The sequence below is a fragment of the Zea mays genome, chromosome 3, assembly GCF_902167145.1.
Source record: "Zea mays cultivar B73 chromosome 3, Zm-B73-REFERENCE-NAM-5.0, whole genome shotgun sequence".
NCBI lineage: Eukaryota > Viridiplantae > Streptophyta > Magnoliopsida > Poales > Poaceae > Zea > Zea mays.
Genome location: NC_050098.1, coordinates 126,987,545 through 127,011,112, shown reverse-complemented (window position 1 = coordinate 127,011,112; position 23,568 = coordinate 126,987,545). Strand labels below are relative to the sequence as shown.

Here is a 23,568-nt window from a genome sequence, read left to right as displayed (position 1 = left end):
TTCTATCAAAAAGGCACCAATGAGAAATGTCACATTAATAAGAAGCCCAGCCCAACGGACCATTAACATCCTTCACCGGCCTCCAGGTCCAACTGCCCATGATCTCGACAGCCTTTTATATAACTCGCCATCGGCGCCGCCCACCACAGGAGAAGAGCGCAAGAAGGGGAGGGCGATCGGAGAGCAGGGCTAAGCTGGCCAGCTACGTCGGTGGCAAGAAGGGGAGGGCGATCGGAGAGCAGCGCAAGAAGGTCACCATGTTCCTGTACTCTGTACTCTGAGTTCTACGACGAGACGAACTGGACCGAAAACAACGTGAGCGCCCCCCACATCTCACACTGTTTTTTGTCGCACTTCGCATTCATTCTTGACTTGGTACAAACGATTCACGCCGTCACAGTTGTGAACTTGAGGTGGCAATGGTAGATTGTAGAATTTTTTCGGTTTAATAATCTGCAACATGTGGAAACACACTTAAAAAAACTCAACCTACGAGGGTTAAGACCGCCCCCACGTCATTATAACAAGAAGATCTTCTCATGCAGATCGAGAAAACTTCTGAACTGTCTCACCCATACACAACGGTACCGTAGCCCATATGATGATGACCGGGACCGGATAGACCTGTGCTTTGGCGACAGACGAGGGGAGTTTTTTAACTACAACTTTTTTAACCACAGCCTGAAAATTCGCTCACACGAGGAATCGAACTAGGACCTGAGGAGTGCTACTCAGATCACCTAACCAACTCGACTAGAGGTCCTTTTGCGGTGGAAACACAATTAAGATGAGAGGCGAGTGATCTCCCTGCCTCGTAGTTGAAGATTTAATTATTACTCAATGTTAAGATACCTGATGCTATGAGCAATGTAGAATATATCGGTAGAATATATCAGTTGTATATGAATAATGTGATTGCAGATTAAGTTATTGTTCATTGCTAAGATAGATTAGGCTTGTGATTTCTCCTTAGATGAACGCCAGGGTAGTGAGACTCTTGATTAACGATCATATTTTAGCCCATTTATGTTTTGTACATTTCTGGATAGCTCTTGATTAGTAGTAGGTCGCAGTAACTTTATTAGTATATGCTTCCTTACCAATATATCTCTTCGTGCTAATATACCTGAGTGCTTCTTTTTTTTATGTTTGTAGGCATTTTTTATGGCCTCTCTTTTCATGACCTTATTTTTCCAGTTAGTACAAGTACAAGGACTAACTTTTCAGAACATTCTGCAGGCATGATAACACATATGGTGCTGATAGTGGTGGGACCCAACCAAAATCCCAAAGCTTACTTTTGAAGAATTCAAGGTTTGTTATCAATCTGGATTCAAATTCCCTATGCAACACACATTAGGTATTCCTCATTTTGTTAAGCATTTTTGTTACCTTTTGCCCTTATGTATTATACATGTTGAGATTTATAGCAACGTGTGCATTATATCGTGCACTCGGGTCCTTGAATTTATAGCTTCGCCCTTGTTTTCACGTACTTCGAATTGAGGTTTCGAAGGCAAAACCTGTGGTGACCCAGAAATCTTTTCAGTCTGCAACTCTTACAACCAAATTTGAACAAGCGTAGACATTTATTGGTGATGCAGACTCTACGGTGAACACTGGTTGAAGCAATATTGACTTTTGATTCAAGGATGAAGTATCGGTTTACCGTTGGTATGATTTGTAGATTTTTATTCCTATTTAAAATATATCTTGCAATTTTACCATTATAACACTGGTTTCGTTTGGTTTATAGGATCTTAAAATATATCTTGCAGTATTATCCATTATAACAGACTCAAGATCCAAGCAATCTGCAAAGGCAACAACAGTCACCACACCTTGTGCCAAAGGTGTGTTATCCTCTGAATAGAACATGCACACTTCATTTAGCCTGCTTATTGAATTCTTCTATTCATAAATTTTGAGTTGACAGTTGTTTCTTTAGTGCCTGTTTGGATCACCTTTGGACTATCAAAATCTGGATTGTGAATGGGGTTATAAAAATCTGGATTATGGATTAAAACAATCTAGGTTGTTTCGATCCTTGGATTATGTGTGCTAGATTATAGGATTTGGTCTTTTGAGCACCTATAATCTCCTATTAGCATGTTTGAGATGCATTATGGGATTTCAGTAATCTATTGGTTGGATTATTATAATTCAACCACAATCTAGGGTGTTTGGATCACCTAGAGATTTTTTTGAAAGACCCAGTGGAAACAAACTACTATAATGTTGTATGCCAAGAGTTTTTTCCCTTAAACTGAGTGTCTTTGTTGAGCAAGTCATGTACTCATGTCAGTACCAAAAAAATGTGTTGTTATTCAATGTAGTTACTAAATTGCTTACATTTGATCCCAAACAAATTTATAAATATATATTTTTTAAAAACCATGCTCCTTCTCAAATTTTATATCATGCTTTATTTTTCCTTAAAATGTTTGACCTTGTCTTCACATCTGCTCATGTGATCTGTTCATGTTGGTTCTTATGCAACTTGTATTACTTGTGATCTGTCTTTTTTCCCCTTCATATGATTTTGCTTGTCCATGTGCAGATTCCATGGTTTTTCTTCTGAAGGTAACACTGACCCAACAGTTGAGGTGATTTCCCTATTGAGCTCTTTGCTTTGCTATTTCCGAAGTCATTTTCTCAAGAAGCTCTATCTTGTTTTGTCAGTCTGAGAAGTGAGATATTTAAAGCACTAGCAAGAGCAAAACTTATAGTTGCCAATAGGAAAGAATCATGCTACTCGAGGTGTGGAAGAACCGACAAAGGAGTTTCTGCTACTGGACAGGTAGTTGCAGAGTCCCTATTATTATGGCGAGTAACTCAAACGACAGAGTCTAATAAATGCATGTTCTGGAGTAATACTTTGTAAATCATGGTCTTAGCTTTTATGTGTTCTGGAGTAATACTTCGTACTGACTTTATTTGATATATAAAGAACACTTTTCAAAACTACCAGGTATTCTGTACTAATGATTTGTCTATGGTTTTCATGCTATCAAGACCACCCATTTGGGCTTATATGTGTTCTGAATTCTGAAGTAATGCTTGCCTGTTTATAGTGCTAAAAGTACAACTTTTGACAGCACGATCACAAGAATCATGCCTATTGAACCAATACTTGTTCCTACTAATTGTAGGTGTGAACACTATGTATCTTGCCAGACCCAGATAAAAATTATAGGCAAATAGGCCTTTAAAAGGACACCACAGGAACTCACACAAGAAGCACAAGCCAACGTGAGCTGTTAGAGTATATGCTATGTGTCTAGGCCCATGTGGCCCATGTACATCACTATATAGCTACCCATTAGGGTTAGCCTGAGAGATGAATAGTTTCCAACATGGTATCAGAGGGCTAGGGTTTCCTCCCTCCAGCCGCCAGCCCCTGCAGACGCCGCCACCTCCCTGCAGGCGCCGCCGCCCCTGGCAGCCGCGGCCGGCCCCTGCACTCCTTCTCCCTCCCTCTTCTCTCTCTCCATCTCTCCCTGCCTTCCTTGGCTCCCAGCCAACCGACGCCGCTGGGGATCGCGCCAGCCGTGCGCGCGCCCAAGTGCCCCGCGCCCAGCTGCTCCAAGGCCGACCCGAGCGACCCCGGCCGCCCTGCCCCGACGCCCGCAGGACCTGCGACGCGCCCTGCGCACCACGCCGCGCGCGCTCGACGCCCAAGCCGCGCCTTGCACCGAGCAGCGCCAGCCCAACTCGGCCGAGCCTCGCGCCACCCGACCGAAGCCGCCGAGCTGCGCCCCTTCCCCCTACAGCGGGTGCGCCGCTTTTCCCTCCAGCGGGCGCACTGCCGTCCTCTGCTCTGCGCGCACCTCCACCGCGCGCTGCGCCTCCTCGTAGTTCACGCGCGCGCACCGTCGCCCGCGCGCCGCAGCCCCGCCTTCTCCCATGGCTGGCGAGCAGCGGCCACTCACCCCCTCCACCTTCCCTCGTCCCTCCCCTCCGGGTCGCCTCCCCTGGCAGGCACGCCGCCGCCGGGGGTGCCGTTACAGGGCCTTGGGGTTTGCCGGCGTGGGGGGCGGGGCCCCGCGACGCCAGTGGGACCCTCCTCACCGCTGCAGGCAGCGCCATGGCCCTTGCTGCTGTGACGGATGTGGTTCCCGCGGGGGTTGCCAGTACGGCGGACCCTCCTCCGCCAAATCCACCGTCGCTGATCGTCGATCCACCTCCGGTCGTTGATCAGCCGCCTCCACCGGTCGCCCACCAGGGACACACCGTCGCTGCCCTCACTGCTGCCCGTGCGGAGCACGCGGTGCGACAGGCCCGCCTGCGGGAAACGACCCTCGTGTGGGAGCGCGAGCGCGAGGCCGCCGACGCTATCGCTGCTCAAATTGCCGCGGCGGAACAGCTCCTCGCTTCACCTGTGGCCCACGACGGCGGGGCCACCTCCTCTGACACCGTGGGCGGTGTGTACGGCGTCCCGACCGCACCGCCCGTCGGAACCGGCCCCCGCACCATCCCCACGGTGCTTTGGCATGACCCGACTGACCTGCTTGTGGGTCAGCTCCACCTTCAGGCGGGAGTGTCCAGAACATTCGCCTCATGGTTCCTGTCGTCCTGGAGCCAGAGTCGTCGTCCTACGCACGCTGGCGGGACCTACTCCTCCTCACCCTTTGCCGCTACGCTCTGGATGACCACGCCCTCTGCGACCCCACCAGCGTGGCACCGGCTGCCGCGTGGGTGCGCCTCGACAGCATCGTGCTCACCTGGATCATGGGGACGATCTCCGGTGACCTCCACAGCCTCCTCCGGAACCTCCCTCACGCTCGGGCTGTTTGGCTTGCCATCAAGGGCCAGTTCCTGGGCAACGCCGAGGCCCGGCCTCTCCATCTTGACGCAGCCTTCCGCACCTTCGTCCAGGGAGACCTCACCGTCAGTGAGTACTGTCGCAAGATGAAGGCCATGGCGGACTCCCTTGGCGATCTGGGCTGCCCCGTGGAGGACCGCAACCTAGTCCTCAACGTCCTCCGCAGCCTCAGCGATCGCTACACCCACCTCCGGTCGTTGATCATGCGCCAGCGCCCCTTCCCTACCTTCCTCCAGGTCTGCGACAACCTCGCCCTGGAGGAGATCACTCTGGGTGCTCAGGCTACCTTGATCTCCGGCCCGGGGTCCTCGTCCTCCTCGACAGCTCTGGCGGATCTCACCCCGACCCGTCCTCCTACTCCGTCAGGCCATCGTCCCCCCGGGCCGATCATGGGCGGCGGGGGTCGCGGTGGCGGAGGTGGGGGCGGTGGTGGTCGTCGTCGTGGTGGTGGCCGCGGTGGTGCGGGTGGTGCTGGTCCCGGCGGGGGTGCCCGTGGCAGCGCACCAGCACCGGGACCCCAGCAGGGTGCGCCTTGGCCCACTTTCCACCACCCGTGGTCAGGGCGCATCTCCATGTGGCCGTTCCAGGGGCCTGTTTCTGAGGCTCGTCCCCCGGTGGCCCTATTCGCTGGTGCACAGCCGGGGTTCACCTCGCCGTCAGGGTTCGCCGTTGCCTCTCTGTTGCCCTGAACTCCGTTGCCTGCCGCTTCATCGTGGCCCACGCCGCTGGCTACTCCACCGTCTGGGCTAGTTGGTTGGGACGCGACCGCCCTGGCTGCCTTCCAGACTCCCACTCTAACTCCACCACTGGGTCTCGAGTGGATCGCGGACACCGGTGCTACCTACCACACCACTCCGGACCCTGGTATACTCACCTATGTGCGCCCTCCTCCTTCCTCTCTCCCTTCGTCCATCATGGTGGTGAATGGCTCATGTCTCCCTGTCACATCTGTGGGTGCCGCCGGCCCTCCCGGCTCTTTTCGCATGCCCGATGTTCTTGTCGCTCCTTCTTTGGTCCACAATCTACTTTCTATTCGTCGGTTTACTACTGATAATTCTTGTTCTGTTGAGTTTGACTCCTCTGGTCTTACTGTGAAGGACTCGGCAACTCGGCGCCCCTCCTCCGATGTGACAGCACTGGCTCCCTCTACACCATTCGGCTTCCGCACGCCACATCTTCTTCGTCTTCGCCACCTGACACAGCTGCTGTTTTTGCTGCCACCACGACTTCTACCACCTGGCATCGTCGCCTTGGTCACCCCGGACGTGATGCCTTGATGCAGCTTACTCGTAGTGCCACTATCCCATGTACCGATCCCCTGAGGAGCATTTATGTCATGCGTGCCAGTTAGGCCGCCATGTTCGTCTTCCATTTTCCTCTTCTTCCTCGCATGCTACTCATGCGTTTGATCTTGTACACTGCGATTTGTGGACTTCTCCCATTACTAGTATGTCGGGTTACAAATACTATCTTGTCGTGCTTGATGATTTTTCTCATTATGTGTGGACGTTTCCGTTGTGTGCCAAGTCTGAGACTTTCCCCACCCTCCGTCACTTCTTCGCCTGGTGTCCACTCAGCTCGGCCTCACCATTAAGGCCGTTCAGTGTGACAACGGTCGTGAGTTCGATAACTCCGCCTCCCGTGACTTCTTTCTCTCCCACGGGATGCAGTTGCGGATGTCTTGCCCGTATACCTCCTCCCAGAACGGCAAGGCTGTGCGCATGATCCGCACGACCAACGACACCATCCGCACTCTTCTTCTCCAAGCGCACCTCCCGGCACGTTTCTGGGCCGAGGCCCTTCACACCTCGACTTACCTCCTCAACCGTCTCCCTTCTACTGCGTGCCCGGCCCCCACTCCTCACCAAGCACTCTTCGGTTCCCCTCCGCGCTATGACCACCTCCGTGTCTTCGGGCGTGCTTGCTACCCGAACACCGCTGCCACTGCTCCTTGAAAGGGAAATAGGGTCAAACCTTTTCCTAATTGATTTTGGTGGTTGAATTGCCCAACACAAATAATTGGACTAACTAGTTTGTTCAAGATTATACATTCTACAGGTGCCAAAGGTTCAACACAAACCAATCAAAAGAACAAGTTAGGTCTCAAAAGAAAGGAGCAAAAAGGAAACCGAAGGTTGCCCTGGTCTGGCGCACCGGACAGTCCGGTGTGCCACCGGACAATGTCCGGTGCACCAGGGTGCTTCAGCTCGAACTCTTCACCTTCGGGTTTCTGAGAGCACCTAGAGGGGGGGTGAATAGGTGATCCTGTAAAACTTAAAACTTAACACCACAAACTTGATTAAGAGTTAGAACAATGAAATCAAGTGAGTAGAAAGGAGAGCTCTTGTGAAGCACAATAGACACAATAAGGACAAGCACAAGAGACACGAGGATTTATCCCGTGGTTCGGCCAAGTACAAAACTTGCCTACTCCACGTTGTGGCGTCCCAACGGACGAGAGTTGCACTCAACTCCTCTCAAGTGATCCAATGATCGACTTGAATACCACGGTGTTCTTCTTTACTTTACTCTTTCCCGTTTGCGAGGAATCTCCACAACTTGGAGTCTCTCGCCCTTACAATAAGAATCACAATGAAGCACAAGAGTAAGGGAGGGAAGCAACACACACAAATCCACAGCAAATACGCACACACAAGATCAAGACTTTAGCTCAAGACAATATCTCGAGGTTCTCACTAGAACGGAGCTTAAATCACTAAGAATGTCGAACAAGTGCGCAAGAATGAAGTGTGAGTGATCAACAATGCTCAAAGGTTGCTTGGTCTTCTCCTCCATGCGCCTAGGGGTCCCTTTTATAGCCCCAAGGCAGCTAGGAGCCGTTGAGAGCATTTCAAGAAGGCAATTCTTGGCTTATGTCGCCTGATGCACCGGACAGTCCGGTGCACCACCGGACACTGTCCGGTGCGGATCTCTTTCCTTATTTGGCGAAGCCGACCGTTGCAGATTCCGAGCCGTTGGCGCACCGGACAGTCCGGTGCCCCTTCTGACCGTTGGCTCTTGCCATGCGTCACGCACGGATTCCGCGGCCGACCGTTGGCCAGGCCGACTGTTGGCTCACCGGACAGTCCGGTGCACCACCGGACAGTCCGGTGATTTATAGCCGTACGCCGTTAATTGCTTCCTGAGAGCAGCCAGTTGACAGACGCCGGCCTGGCGCACCGGACACTGTCCGGTGCACCACCGGACAGTCCGATGCACCCAGACCGAGCTGTCTTTGGCTGAATAAAGCCATCTCTTTAACAACTTGATTTCTCCTGTTTCCAGCACTTAGACACAATACATTAGTCTCCAAAACAATGTACTAAGTCTTAGAAACATACCTTTTCACTTGATTTGCACTTTGTCCATCACTTTGCCTAGATTAACACAAGTCCACTTGAGTTGGCACTCAATCACCAAAATACTTAGAAATGGCCCAAGGGCACATTTCCCTTTCAATCTCCCCCTTTTTGGTGATTTATGCCAACACAATAAAAAGCAACTAAAGGAAGTGCAACATTAATACAAATGAGAACTCAAAATTGTTTTGATTCAAATTTGGCATATTTGGATCATTCTTTGCCACCACTTGGTTTTGTTTTTGCAAATCAAACTCAATTCCCTATCTCTAAGTCAAACACACTTGTTGAGACATAAAGAGAGTTGTTCCACGAGAAATTGATCAAAGATTCAAAAACTCCCCCTATTTCCCACAATTAACTATTCTCCCCACAAGAGACCAACTTTTGACAATAAAAGACAAACAAGAGTATTTTGACAAACAAAAACTCTAACTCTACTTTTTCAAAATTCTCAAGTGGTAGCTGATCCATCTCTTGCTTTGGCCTTATTTTCTCCCCCTTTGGCATCAATCACCAAAACGGGATCAATTTTGGCCCTTTTAACCCCATTGCCTCACCAAAATCTTCAACTAAGAGTAAAAAGGCAATAAGAGTACAAATATGAACTTGGAGTCAGTTACTCTTTCATCGAAGTGCAGTGGAAGTATTGCATGGTCCAAGTCCACCTTTTCCCTTTCAAACCTCCTTTGAGACTAAATTAAGCAAACTCAAGCACACAGTTAGTCTCAAAGGGTCAAGTTGTAGCACATCTCCCCCTAAATATGTGCATCACTTGCACATGGACTTGTGAGGTTCGGGGAGTGCTTATAAAACTTGAGCACCATAAATAAACAACAAAATGCATAACGGAACTTGATCAAGGCATAAAACACATGTATGCTATAAATCAATCCAGGTTCCGCGAATCTAAGACATTTAGCTCACTACGCAGTTTGCAAAAGGTCGACTCATCTAGAGGCTTGGTAAAGATATCGGCTAGCTGGTTCTCGGTGCTAACATGAAACACTTCGATATCTCCCTTTTGCTGGTGGTCTCTCAAAAAGTGATGTCGGATGTCAATGTGCTTTGTGCGGCTGTGTTCAACAGGATTATCCGCCATGCGGATAGCACTCTCATTATCACATAGGAGTGGGACTTTGCTCAGATTGTAGCCAAAGTCCCTGAGGGTTTGCCTCATCCAAAGTAGTTGCGCGCAACATACTCGGCCTCAGCGGTGGATAGGGCAACGGAGGTTTCTTTCTTAGAGCTCCACGACACCAGGGACCTTCCTAAGAATTGGCACGTCCCCGATGTACTCTTCCTATCGACCTTACATCCAGCATAGTCGGAGTCTGAATATCCAATCAAGTCAAAGGTAGACCCCTTTGGATACCAGATCCCAAAGCAAGGCGTAGCGACTAAATATCTAAGAATTCGCTTCACGACCACTAAGTGACAATCCCTTGGATCGGACTGAAATCTAGCACACATGCATACACTAAGCATAATATACGGTCTACTAGCACATAAATAAAGTAAAGACCCTATCATAGACCGGTATGCCTTTTGATCAACGGGCTTACCTCCTTTGTTGAGGTCGGTGTGTCCGTCGGTTCCCATTGGAGTCTTTGCGGGCTTGGCGTCCTTCATCCCAAACCGCTTGATCAAGTCTTGCGTGTACTTCGTTTGGGAGATGAAGGTCCCATCCTTGAGTTGCTTCACTTGGAACCCAAGGAAATAGCTTAACTCGCCCATCATCGACATCTCAAACTTTTGAGTCATCACCCTGCTAAACTCTTTACAAGACTTTTGGTTAGTAGAACCAAATATTATGTCATCGACATAAATTTGGCACACAAAAAGATCACCATCACAAGTCTTAGTAAAAAGAGTTGGATCGGCTTTCCCAAGCTTGAAAGCATTAGCAATTAAAAAGTCTCTAAGGCATTCATACCATGCTCTTGGGGCTTGCTTAAGTCCATAGAGCGCCTTAGAGAGCTTACACACGTGGTCGTGGTACCGTTCATCCTCGAATCTAGGGGATTGCTCCACGTACACCTCCTCCTTGATTGGCCCGTTGAGGAAAGCACTCTTCACATCCATTTGGAACAACCTGAAAGAATGGTGAGCGGCATAGGCTAACAATATGCGAATTGACTCTAGCCTAGCCACAGGAGCAAAAGTCTCCTCAAAGTCCAAACCTGCGACTTGGGCATAACCTTTTGCCACAAGTCGTGCCTTGTTCCTTGTCACCACCCCGTGCTCGTCTTGTTTGTTGCGGAACACCCACTTGGTTCCCACAACGTTTTGCTTAGGACGAGGCACCAGTGTCCAAACTTCATTTCTCTTGAAGTTGTTGAGCTCCTCTTGCATGGCCAACACCCAGTCCGGATCTAGCAAGGCCTCTTCTACCCTGAAAGGCTCAATAGAAGAGACAAAAGAGTAATGCTCACAAAAATTAATTAATCTAGAACGAGTAGTTACTCCCTTGCTTATGTCACCCAATATTTGGTCGACGGGATGATTCCTTTGAATTGTCGCTCGAACATGGGTTGGAGGTGCCGGTTGTGCTTCTTCCTCCATTACATGATCATCTTGTGCTCCCCCCTTGATCACACTCCTCTTCTTGATGAACCTGTTCATCATCTTGAGTTGGGGGTTGCACCATTGTTGAGGAAGAAGGTTGATCTTGCTCCTTTTGTTCCAGTGGCCTCACATCTCCAATCGCCATGGTGCGCATTGCGGCCGTTGGAACGTCTTCTTCATCTACATCATCAAGATCAACAACTTGCTCTCTTGGAGAGCCATTAGTCTCATCAAATACAACGTCGCTAGAGACTTCAACCAAACCCGATGATTTGTTGAAGACCCTATACGCCTTTGTATTTGAGTCAGAACCTAACAAAAACCCTTCTACAGCTTTGGGAGCAAACTTGGAATTCCTACCTTTCTTCACTAGAATGTAACATTTGCTCCCAAATACACGAAAGTAAGACACATTGGGTTTGTTACCGGTTAGAAGCTCATATGAAGTCTTCTTGAGAAGGCGATGAAGATAGACCCGGTTTATGGCGTGGCAAGCCGTGCTCACGGCTTCCGTCCAAAACCGTTCGGGCGTCTTGAATTCACCAAGCATCGTCCTCGCCATGTCTAGTAGCGTCCTGTTCTTCCTCTCTACCACACCATTTTGCTGTGGTGTGTAGGGAGCGGAGAACTCGTGCTTGATTCCTTCCTCCTCAAGATACTCCTCCACTTGAAGGTTCTTGAACTCGGACCCGTTGTCGCTCCTTATCTTCTTCACCTTGAGCTCAAACTCATTTTGAGCTCTCCTTAGGAAGCGCTTGAGGGTCCCTTGGCTTTCGGATTTATCCTGCAAAAAGAATACCCAAGTGAAGCGGGAAAAATCATCAACTATAACAAGACCATACTTACTTCCTCCTATACTTAGACAGGCGACGGGTCCGAAGAGGTCCATATGAAGTAACTCCAGGGGTCTTGATGTTGTCATCACATTTTTGGCATGATGAGAGCTTCCCACCTGTTTACCTGCTTGACAAGCTGCACAAGGTCTATCTTTTTCGAAAGTTACATTAGTTAAACCTATCACGTGTTCTCCCTTTAGAAGCTTGTGAAGGTTCTTCATCCCCACATGTGCTAAACGGCGATGCCACAGCCAGCCCATGCTAGTCTTAGCAATTAAGCATGCATCTAGACCGGCCTCCTCTTTTGCAAAATCAACTAAATAAAGTTTGTCGTCTAGTACACCCTTAAAAGCTAATGAACCATCACTTCTTATAAAGACAGACACATCTACATTTGTGAATAAACAGTTATATCCCATATTACATAGTTGACTCACAGACAACAAGTTATATCCAAGCGACTCAACTAAGAACACATTAGAAATAGAGTGCTCGGATGAAATAGCAACTTTTTCTAACCCTTTCACCTTGCCTTGGTTCCCATCACCGAAAATGATTGAATCTTGGGGATCCTTGTTCTTGACGTAGGAAGAGAACATCCTCTTCTCCCCCGTCATGTGGTTTGTGCATCCGCTGTCGATAATCCATCTTTAGCCCCCGGATGCATAAACCTGCAAGACAATTTAGGCTTGGGTCTTAGGTACCCAACTCATGTTGGGTCCTACAAGGTTAGTTACAATAGTCTTAGGGACCCAAATGCAAGTCTTGTCTCCCTTACATTTGGTCCCTAATTTCCTAGCAATTACCTTCTTATCCTTTCTACAAATAGCAAAGGAAGCATTTAAATCATGATAAATTGTAGAAGGTTCATTCATTACTTTCCTAGGAACATGAACAATATTTCTTCTAGGCATAGCATTTTTCCTAGCCAAATTTCTATCATGCATAATAGAAGAACTAGACGCAATCATGGCATGAGAATCAAAAGCATCATAACTTCTATAAACATTCCTAGAATGTCTCCTATCATGGTACATGAAGGCATGGTTCTTTTGAGTACTACTAGCCATAGGGGCCTTCCCTTTCTCCTTGATGGAGATGGGAGCCTTATGACTTGTCAAGTTCTTGGCTTTCCTCTTGAAGCCAAGCCCATCCTTAATTGAGGGGTGTCGACCAACCGTGTAGGCATCCCTTACAAATTTTAGTTTATCAAAATCATTTTTGCTAGTCTTAAGTTGAGCATTAAGACTAGCTACTTCATCATTTAGTTTAGATATGCAAACTAGGTGTTCACTACAAGCATCAACATTAAAATCTTTACACCTAGTGCAAATTACAACATGTTCTACACGAGAGTTTGTTTTACTAGCTATTTCTAACTTAGCATTCAAATCATCATTTATGCTCTTTAAACTAGAAATAGAGTCATGACATGTAGACAATTCACAAGAAAGTATTTCATTCCTTTTAATTTCTAAAGCAAGGGATTTTTGTGCCTCTACAAACTTATCATGTTCTTCATACAAAAGATCCTCTTGCTTTTCTAATAACCTATTTTTGTCATTGAAGGCATCAATTAATTCATTAATCTTATCAATCTTAGTTCTATCTAGGCCCTTGAATAAACTAGCATAGTCTATTTCATCATCATCACTAGACTCATCCTCACTAGAAGAAGCATAAGTGGATTTTCGAGAGTTTACCTTCTTCTCCTTTGCCATGAGGCAGGTGTGATGCTCATTTGGGAAGAGGGACGCTTTGTTGAAGGCGGTGGCGGCGAGTCTTTCGTTGTCGGAGTCGGACGACGAACAATCCGAGTCCCACTCCTTTCCAAGGTGTGCCTCGCCTTTAGCCTTCTTGTAAGCCTTCTTCTTTTCCCTCTTGTTCCCTTGTTCCTGGTCACTATCATTATCGGGACAGTTAGCGATAAAGTGACCAATCTTACCACATTTGAAGCATGAGCGCTTCCCTTTCGTCTTGGTCTTGTTTGGATGCTCCTTGCGACCCCTTAGCGCCGTCTTGAAACGCTTAATGATGAGTGCCATCTCTTCATCATTAAGCCCGACCGCCTCAACTTGTGCCACCTTGCTAGGTAGCGCCTCCTTGCTCCTCGTTGCTTTGAAAGCAACGGTTTGAGGCTCGTGGATTGGACCATTCAAAGCATCATCAACATATCTAGCCTCCTTGATCATCATCCGCCCGCTCACGAACTTTCCAAGTATCTCCTCGGGTGTCATCTTGGTGTACCTAGGATTTTTCACAAATATTGTTCACAAGATGCGGATCAAGGACAGTAAAAGACCTTAGCATTAGACGGACGACGTCGTGGTCCGTCCATCGCGTGCTTCCATAGCTCCTTATTTTGTTGACGAGGGTCTTGAGCCGGTTGTATGTTTGGGTTGGCTCCTCGCCCCTGATCATTGCGAATCTCCCAAGTTTGCCCTCCACCAACTCCATCTTGGTGAGCATGGTGACGTCGTTCCCCTCATGTGAGATCTTGAGGGTGTCCCAAATCTTCTTGGCGTTATCCAAGCCGCTCACCTTATGGTATTCATCCCTGCACAAAGATGCTAGAAGAACAGTAGTAGCTTGTGCATTTTTGTGAATTTGCTCATTGATACATGTGGGACTATCAGTACTATCAAATTGCATTCCACTCTCTACTATCTCCCATATGCTTGGATGGAGAGAGAACAAGTGACTACGCATTTTGTGACTCCAAAATCCGTAGTCCTCTCCATCAAAGTGAGGAGGTTTACCAAGTGGAATGGAGAGTAAATGAGCATTTGTATTTTGCGGAATACGAGAATAATCAAAAGAAAAATTTGAATTGACCGTTTTCTTTTTCTCGTAGTTGTCGTCGTCCTTTTGGGAAGAAGAGGACTCGTCGCTGTCGTCGTAGTAGACGATCTCCTTGATGCGCCTTGTTTTCTTCTTCTTCCCGTCTTTTCTCTTGTGGCTTGAGCCCGAGTCAGTAGGCTTGTCATCTTTTGGATCATTGACGAAGGACTTCTTCTCCTTATCATTGACCACCATCCCCTTGCCCCTAGGATCCATCTCTTCGGGCGATTAGTCCCTTTCTTGAAGAGAATGGCTCTGATACCAATTGAGAGCACCTAGAGGGGAGGTGAATAGGTGATCCTGTAAAACTTAAAACTTAACACCACAAACTTGATTAAGAGTTAGAACAATGAAATCAAGTGAGTAGAAAGGAGAGCTCTTGTGAAGCACAATAGACACAATAAGGACAAGCACAAGAGACACGAGGATTTATCCCGTGGTTCGGCCAAGTACAAAACTTGCCTACTCCACGTTGTGGCGTCCCAACGGACGAGAGTTGCACTCAACTCCTCTCAAGTGATCCAATGATCAACTTGAATACCACGGTGTTCTTCTTTACTTTACTCTTTCCCGTTTGCGAGGAATCTCCACAACTTGGAGTCTCTCGCCCTTACAATAAGAATCACAATGAAGCACAAGAGTAAGGGAGGGAAGCAACACAAACAAATCCATAGCAAATACGCACACACAAGATCAAGACTTGAGCTCAAGACAATATCTCGAGGTTCTCACTAGAACGGAGCTCAAATCACTAAGAATGTCGAACACGTGCGCAAGAATGAAGTGTGAGTGATCAACAATGCTCAAAGGTTGCTTGGTCTTCTCCTCCATGCGCCTAGGGGTCCCTTTTATAGCCCCAAGGCAGCTAGGAGCTGTTGAGAGCATTTCAAGAAGGCAATTCTTGGCTTCTGTCGCCTGATGCACCGGACACTGTCCGGTGCGGATCTCTTTCCTTATTTGGCGAAGCCGACCATTGTAGATTCCGAGCCGTTGGCGCACCGGACACTGTCCGGTGCACACCGGACAGTCCGGTGCCCCTTCTGACCGTTGGCTCTTGCCACGCGTCGCGCGTGGATTCCGCGGCCGACCGTTGGCCAGGCCGACTGTTGGCTCACCGGACAGTCCGGTGCACCACCGGACAGTTCGGTGATTTATAGCTGTACGCCGTTAATTGCTTCCCGATAGCAGCCAGTTGACAGATGCCGGCCTGGCGCACCGGACACTGTCCGGTGCACCCAGACCGAGCTGTCTTTGGCTGAATAAAGCCATCTCTTTTACAACTTGATTTCTCCTGTTTCCAGCACTTAGACACAATACATTAGTCTCCAAAATAATGTACTAAGTCTTAGAAACATACCTTTTCACTTGATTTGCACTTTGTCCATCACTTTGCCTAGATTAACACAAGTCCACTTGAGTTGGCACTCAATCACCAAAATACTTAGAAATGGCCCAAGAGCACATTTCCCTTTCAGTTTCCCAGGCGCAGCTCCGCTATAATTCACCGGACTGTCCGGTGTGCCACCGGACTGTCCGGTGCACCAGCGGAGCAACAACTATCTGTGCGCAACAGTCGACTCTGCAAAGTGAACAGTGGAATTCAGATGTCAGAGCAGCGAGTCAGAGGGGCACCGGACTGTCCGGTGTGCCACCGGACTGTCCGGTGCCACAAGAGGACAAAGCCTCCAACAGTCGACCAGCTCCAAGCCCTAACGGCAGGATGACGTGGCGGCGCACCGTACACTGTCTGGTGCGCCCTTCGCCAGCACACTTCACCAATGGCTAGATTTTGGTTGGCTGCTATAAATACCACCCCAACCGGCCACTTCAAGAGGAGGGAGTCCAAGTAACATTCCAAGTCATCTAGTTGACATACTCAAGCCCTCCCAACCATTTCTATTCATTGATCCATCCTATACACAAGATTTAGACCACTACAACCAACACAAGTGCCACAAAAGAGAGAGCAAGCAATTGAGAGCTACTCAATTGAGTTTAGCCCTAGTGCCTTGTGAGATTCATTGAGAGATAGTGTGTACCACATCTTTGTGTTCATTTGCTCGTGGAGTTTTGACTCCCATTGAACTTCCTCCAAAGTTTTGGAGGCTTGTAAAAGCTAGCAAGAGACACCAAAGAGTGTGGTGGTCCTTGCGGGATCGAGAGTGATCCTTGAGAAGAAGAAGAGCTCGCCGATCCTTGGGTGATCGGTGGAGAGAGGGAAAGGGTTGAAAAAGACCCGTCCTTAGTGGACTCCTCAACGGGGACTAGGCCTTCGAGGGCCGAACCTCGGTAAAACAAATCATCCATGTCCATTGTGTTTAATTGCTTGTGATTTGTTTATTTTCCCTTCCTCTAAGTTTTCTTGCGCTATTCTTTGTCAATATCATTTGGTGTTGCTTCAAGTTAAATTCTCATTTAGTGAAGCAACACTTCGCAAGAAAGTATTGCTCTTCCCATCTAAGCCTTCTTGCTTTGTTATTCATATACCTATTAGTTGTATTGATTATCAATTCCGCATTATTTCAAAGCAACATTATTTACAAGCAAATAACTTAGTTTTTATACTCCAATAATCATATATCTTGTTCTAACCACTAATCAAGGGATCTAGTTGGGGGACAAAGTTTCAAGTTTCAGGTTTCGCCTATCCACCCCCCTCTAGGCGACTTTCAATTGGTATCAAAGCTAGGCACTTCATATTGAGTCTAACAACTCGAAGTGATGGCTCAAAGAAGATCCCAAAAGAACAAGAACACAACTCGGAAGGGGGTAACTCTTGAGATATTATTTTCCGATTGTTCTAACTATGATTCATGGTCTACTAGTGTGCTAGATGCTTTTAGAACCATAGATCCACGATTAGAACAAATTATAGACAAGAGTATTATACCCTCTAATTATGATGCCTCTGAGGAAGATCAAAGATGCATACGCTTAAATTATCTAGCTCTTGACATCTTAAGTAATTCTCTTAGCGAAAAAGGTTATCATGCCTTCATTACAAATTATGATGAATACATTCCTGATGCGCATGATATTTGGACTAGGATCAAAACTAAATTTGATAAGTCCAAACATGATAGTTCATTTTGTGCTTCTACTTCCTTTGGTCTCTGTGATACTAACCCTTGCAAGGAAGAAGAAGAAAAATGACCGATGGAGACCAAACGATGAATCCACCTCTCCAAAAGGTTTGTCTTCCCACTTCGATTCCCACATATGTTGTGTGGCTAATGAAAATGATAGCGGAAGCACAAATGAGGATGAGGAGGAAGAAATGAGCTTTATGCAACTCTACGCTCGCCTAAGCCAAGAAGATAAGGCGGTCATGCTCAAACTTCTAGAAAGAGCGAGAGAGCAAAGCGAAGCTCGTCAAAGACTAGAGAATGTTCTCTCCATGAAAATGCAATGCTTTTGACGAGTTGACTAAAGAACATGAGGAGCTAAAGTGCTCTCATGTTGATTTGGTCCAAAGGTATGAAACTATTTCAATTGAGCAAAATAACGCTTTACATTGTATCGCTCAATTAGTAAATAGGAATACCTTGCTTAAGGAACAAGTAGAAAAGCTAAAAATTGAAAATCTAGCTTTTCAAGATAAATATGATATGCTTCTAAGTTCTCATGAAAATCTTATGGATGATCATATCATATTAAATATAGCTCATGAGGTTGTGATAGAAAACTTAAAATCCCAACAACCTCACTCATGCACATGTATTCAAATTGATACTATATTATCATGTGCTAATGCTTATTGTCTGTCGACAAGCAAACCTTCCTTTGAGCTAGAATTTGCAGGAACAAAAGATGATACATATCAAAAGCTCAAAGAAGAAAATGAGAGGCTAAAAATGAGCTTGACACAACTAAAAGGGAAGTGTATTGCTCAACCTTCTCAAGATAACCGTGATTACATGGTGAAGAAGCTTGAGACGGGAATAACCGAAGCATGCACTAACTCCCTTGAAGAAAATGTCAAGGACTTGAGGATTGCCAAGAGGAAGGAACAAAGAAAGGAAATCAACACCTCCTCAAAAAGCCTCAACCATGCCTCCATGAAAGGTAACATTCAAGGTAATGATCAAGCCACACTTCGCACTAAGAAGTGTAGTGAATGCTTTGAAAAGGGACACTTGATTAGGTCATGTCGCTACATTAAAAATGGCTTGGTTATTAACAAGGATGATAGACTTTGTTTTAAATGCTCAAAGAAAGGACACTTAATCAAATCTTGTCCCCATCTAAAACGAAATGGCATAGCATTAGGAAAGAAGAAATCCTCGAAGCTTGAAAAACGCCTATGCTACACTTGTCGAAAGAAGGGACATCAATGCAAGGATTGTCCCATTAACAACAACCCCACTTCTAGCTTGTCAATTATTTCGCATGTAACTAGGCAACCCAAAATTGCAACTTGTGCTAGAAAGGTAATGAGTTTACCAAGCGCTAACACAAAGGACTTTTGGGTTCCTAGATCTTTGTTTACTAACCATGATGGACCCATCAAGCAATGGGTACCAAAACATGCTTAACAAGCTTTGCAGGAGAAAGGAGATGGTATGAAGCTTTGGGATGCTTGAGAGAGTCAATTCAATTTTTATTAACTCAAGCTATCAATCTTTAGTGATCTATATCCAAGATTGACCCAAGGTTATTTTGAATTGTTATATCTTAAACTCATATCATCTCGAGGAAAGATGTTGATGTTGTAGGAAACAAAGAATCATCCTATGCCGAAAAGTCAAGGCCTACAACATGGAGGAAAGACAAAGGATGGTAACAATTATGCTTTTAAGTATCATAAGTTATCATTTCTTATGTGTCTTGTGTAGTCACATAGAAAAAGAAAGCACTTCAAATGTCTTTAAATTATGTCACCATTCTTTGAAGAAATTCCTCTCATATGGTAGATTGTATATTCATCATTTCTATACCATGGCAATCTACATGTTTTAAATTATTAAGCAACTCATGGCATGTTTTACACTTATTATCTTATTATTTCCATGATTCTAGATATAGAGAGATATTCCAAGTTCCTAAAAGAATAGGGTGTCATGTAAGGAATTCAAATCCCTACAACACCTACAAAAGGAAGATTCTCTCTATAATTAGAATAGTGAGACTAATGATTTTATCTAAGTAACCCATGTAGTCTCACTAGTAGAGAATATGTTTCTCTTTGGAGATGCGTAATTTAACATAAAAGGAAAAGTCAATCCAATGATTTATGTTGTATTGCTTTTTTGCTTATATTGGATATGATTCTTCTACATCTATCGCTCTCCATATTATGAATTAGATTTATTCCCATAAAAGAACTAAATATGCTTGTTCCATAAGATAAAACTGAGTGTACTTCAAGGAATAATCTAGTTCATATTATAGAGTTTTCATGCTTTAGTAATCCACTTTTCATTCCTTATCAAAATAATTACAAAAAGGGAAACTAGTGCTTGTGTTGCTATTAACATTTCTCTTGAGCTCACTTATGAAAATCTACAAGAGAGTGGGTGCAAGTTTAAAGCCACAAGTCTTAAAGGGTTGCTCTTCACCCATAGGAAGGAAGGTAAAAGCAAAGGTATGAGAACTTATCGTCTCAATCAAATATAGTTCCCATCAATGGTTGTTTACTCTAATATATCATATTCTACCTATGAAAAGAATAGATTCTTTATTGGACCAAAGTCGGATAGATGTGCATTCAATCTCATTCTAATAAAATGCACTTGTCCATTGGAATCTATTTCATGCCTTTGCTATATTTGTTCTCATATTGATTTGCTTATAAATAATGATCAATAAATTCAATATGAAGAAGTAAATTTTCTATGACTGATCAAAATGTTTAAAAGGTGCGCTAACAATAAGGAATTTACTTCAAGTATATGTGAATTATGGATGATGAATTGTGTTTATTTCCTATCTAAGAAGTCATCCTTCATCATATACTCCCTTGTGCTATTAACATCTTTCTTGAGTATTTTCAATAAGTTTGGAAGGAAAAAGAAACAACTACAAAGGGAGAACACTCACATGAAAAAGAAAGACATCAAGTGCAACAACACCTACTTGGACAATGAGATTTTCAAAACATCAATGGTGTGGTTGTGAGTATTCTAAATCTTTTTCATCGTGAAAATACCAGGCATAAATTGTGTATTGTAAATCTTTTTAGCCGTGATCAACGATAAATAGTGCTTCTCCCTATTTGCCTTTAAAAATGAGTGCATTCATCCATTTCTTTCATTCTTGATGCATATCTTTAGGGGGAGCCTATTTCTATATCTTGATTATATTGAGACTAGCACGTTATCTTAGTAATCTCATATAGTCTCATGTATGAGAACAAGTTTCTCATAATGCATGCTACTACATTTCAATCCAACATGGTAAAATAATGTAACCTTTATCAAGGATTGTAGCCTTCAATGTTAAAGTAGCATATTTATTGGATTCTCCTATTTTTGAGCTTGATTGAAGATCTAATGCCTATGTTGTTCTTTTGATCGCATCTGTTGTTTGATCATTGAATAACTTCAATTATCACTTATGCCTCTTAGTGCCTCATGTAATTTCAATTTGACTTCAATTGGTAATTTCAATCGACATCTATCTTGATATGCACTAAGTTAAAAGGAGAATTCATGATATAGTTATCAAATTTGTGATCTTCTTGATGTCTAAAACAATAACTTAGAGAAGGATCACTAGTTGTAGAACTCTCTCTTGTGCAAAATATTTTCATACTTTGTCTTGAGTATAGGTCTTAGGCGAATTCAATAAGACGAAGGACAAAGCACAATGAAGAGAGCATCACTGTGTAAAGGTACAAAAGGGTAAAACTATTCAATCTTATTCATACATGTACCTAAATCTTCCTACATTCCATGCATATCTTGTATAAAAGGAAGAGAAAGCATGTTCATGTATTAACCCTGCTTCATACCTAGTTTAACTTCTCAAACATTCATTCTTACATCTTTGTTTAAACTGGGTGAAGTAATTTTATTGTCAAAGAGCTTAAAGCTTAACCTTGTAACGAGGATAAGCTGCCTTTGTTCCAAAGGTGGATGGTCCTTAAGACTCTTTGAAATCCTTAAGGGTAAATGCTTGAGATATTTATAACATGCTTTCATAACTGCATAAACTGTCATGAGCATCACACTTATACTATGACACAATGCACTTCACATTCTGTATGCTATAGATATGTTCTCATTAACCTAATTATGTGCAAATGGCATTTAAGGCCAAAATATGTATTCCTCACCATGCACATATTTAGGGGGAGCAATCTATATCATATAGAACTATGATTATGCTTAATTGATATATCGTTTGATCATATCTCTTTATGTCTACGACTAATGTGCTTTCAAGTGATATCTATGCTAAGTCATAGATTGAAAGGGAAATGGAGTCTTCGACGAAGACGAGGCTTCCACTCAACTTGATCGGTATTATCTACCCTTCGCCATCACTCCACACCAGCTCTCCAATTTGGTATAATCTTCTCTCATATATTATTTGCCAAAGGAGGAGAGAAAGTAAAAGGGCTTATATTTCACTCTAGTATTCGTTTTTGGCGATTCATGCCAAAGGGGGAGAAAGTATTAGCCCAAATCAAAACGGACCGCACCACCACCAATTTTCAAAATTTAATGCTCCAATTTTCAAAATTTAATGCTAAGAAAAGGTTTTGAAATGATGAATTTTTCAATTGATATCTCATTGTATTAAAAAGGGGGAGAAAGTAGCATTTTCAAATTGGTGTCTTAAAACCCTCTTGAACACTAAGAGGAGGATTTTATTGAGGGGGAGTTTTGTTTAGTCAAAGGAAAAGCATTTGGAACAAGGGGAGAAATTGTTTAGTCAAAGGAAAAGCATTTGGAACAAGGGGAGAAAATTTCAAATCTTGAAAATGCTTCTCAAAATCTTATTCATTTACCTTTGACTATTTGCAAAAGAACTTTGAAAAGAACTTCCAAAAGAGTTTGCAAAAACAAAACAAATGGTGCAAGCATGGTCCAAAACATTAAATATGAAGAAAGCATTCATGCAAATCTTATGAAATAATAGATTGGTTTAATTCCAAGCAATCTTTGCACATATATTATGCAAACTAGTTCAATTATGCACTTATATATTTGCTTTGGTTTGTGTTGGCATCAATCACCAAAAAGGGGGAGATTGAAAGGGAAATAGGGTCAAACCTTTTCCTAATTGATTTTGGTGGTTGAATTGCCCAACACAAATAATTGGACTAACTAGTTTGTTCAAGATTATACATTCTACATGTGCCAAAGGTTCAACACAAACCAATCAAAAGAACAAGTTAGGTCTCAAAAGAAAGGAGCAAAAAGGAAAACGAAGGCTGCCCTGGTCTGACGCACCGGACAGTCCGGTGTGCCACCGGACAGTGTCCGGTGCACCAGGGTGCTTCAGCTCGAACTCTTCACCTTCGGGTTTCCCAGGCGCAGCTCCGCTATAATTCACCGGACTGTCCGGTGTGCCACCGGACAGTGTCCGGTGCACCACCAGACTGTCTGGTGCACCAGCAGAGCAACGGCTATCTGCGCGCAACGGTCGACTCTGCAAAGTGAACAGTGGAATTTAGATGTCAGAGCAGCGAGTCAGAGGGGCACTGGACTGTCCGGTGCCACAAGAGGACAAAGCCTCCAATGGTCGACCAGCTCCAAGCCCTAACGGCAGGATGACGTGGCGGTGCACCAGACACTGTCTGGTGGCGCACCGGACTGTCCGGTGCGCCCTTCGCCAGCACACTTCACCAACGGCTAGATTTTGGTTGGTGGCTATAAATACCACCCCAACCGACCACTTCAAGAGGAGGGAGTCCAAGTAACATTCCAAGTCATCTAGTTGACATACTCAAGCCCTCCCAACCACTTCTATTCATTGATCCATCCTATACACAAGATTTAGACCACTACAACCAACACAAGTGCCACAAAAGAGAGAGAAAGCAATTGAGAGCTACTCAATTGAGTTTAGCTCTAGTGCCTTGTGAGATTCATTGAGAGATAGTGTGTACCACATCTTTGTGTTCATTTGCTCGTGGAGTTTTGACTCCCATTGAACTTCCTCCAAAGTTTTGGAGGCTTGTAAAAGCTAG

General features: G+C 44.9%; 1 long non-coding RNA gene across 1 annotated transcript; it reads left to right on the top strand.

Moving 5' to 3' along the window:
• The first annotated feature begins 92 nt into the window (after window positions 1-92).
• On the top strand, window positions 93-2,964 carry LOC103650512 (uncharacterized). The gene is made up of 6 exons (XR_564194.4): window positions 93-315; window positions 1,240-1,314; window positions 1,605-1,674; window positions 1,757-1,853; window positions 2,561-2,606; window positions 2,683-2,964. It is a non-coding gene; the product is annotated as an uncharacterized lncRNA (long non-coding RNA).
• Window positions 2,965-23,568: the final 20,604 nt, after the last annotated feature.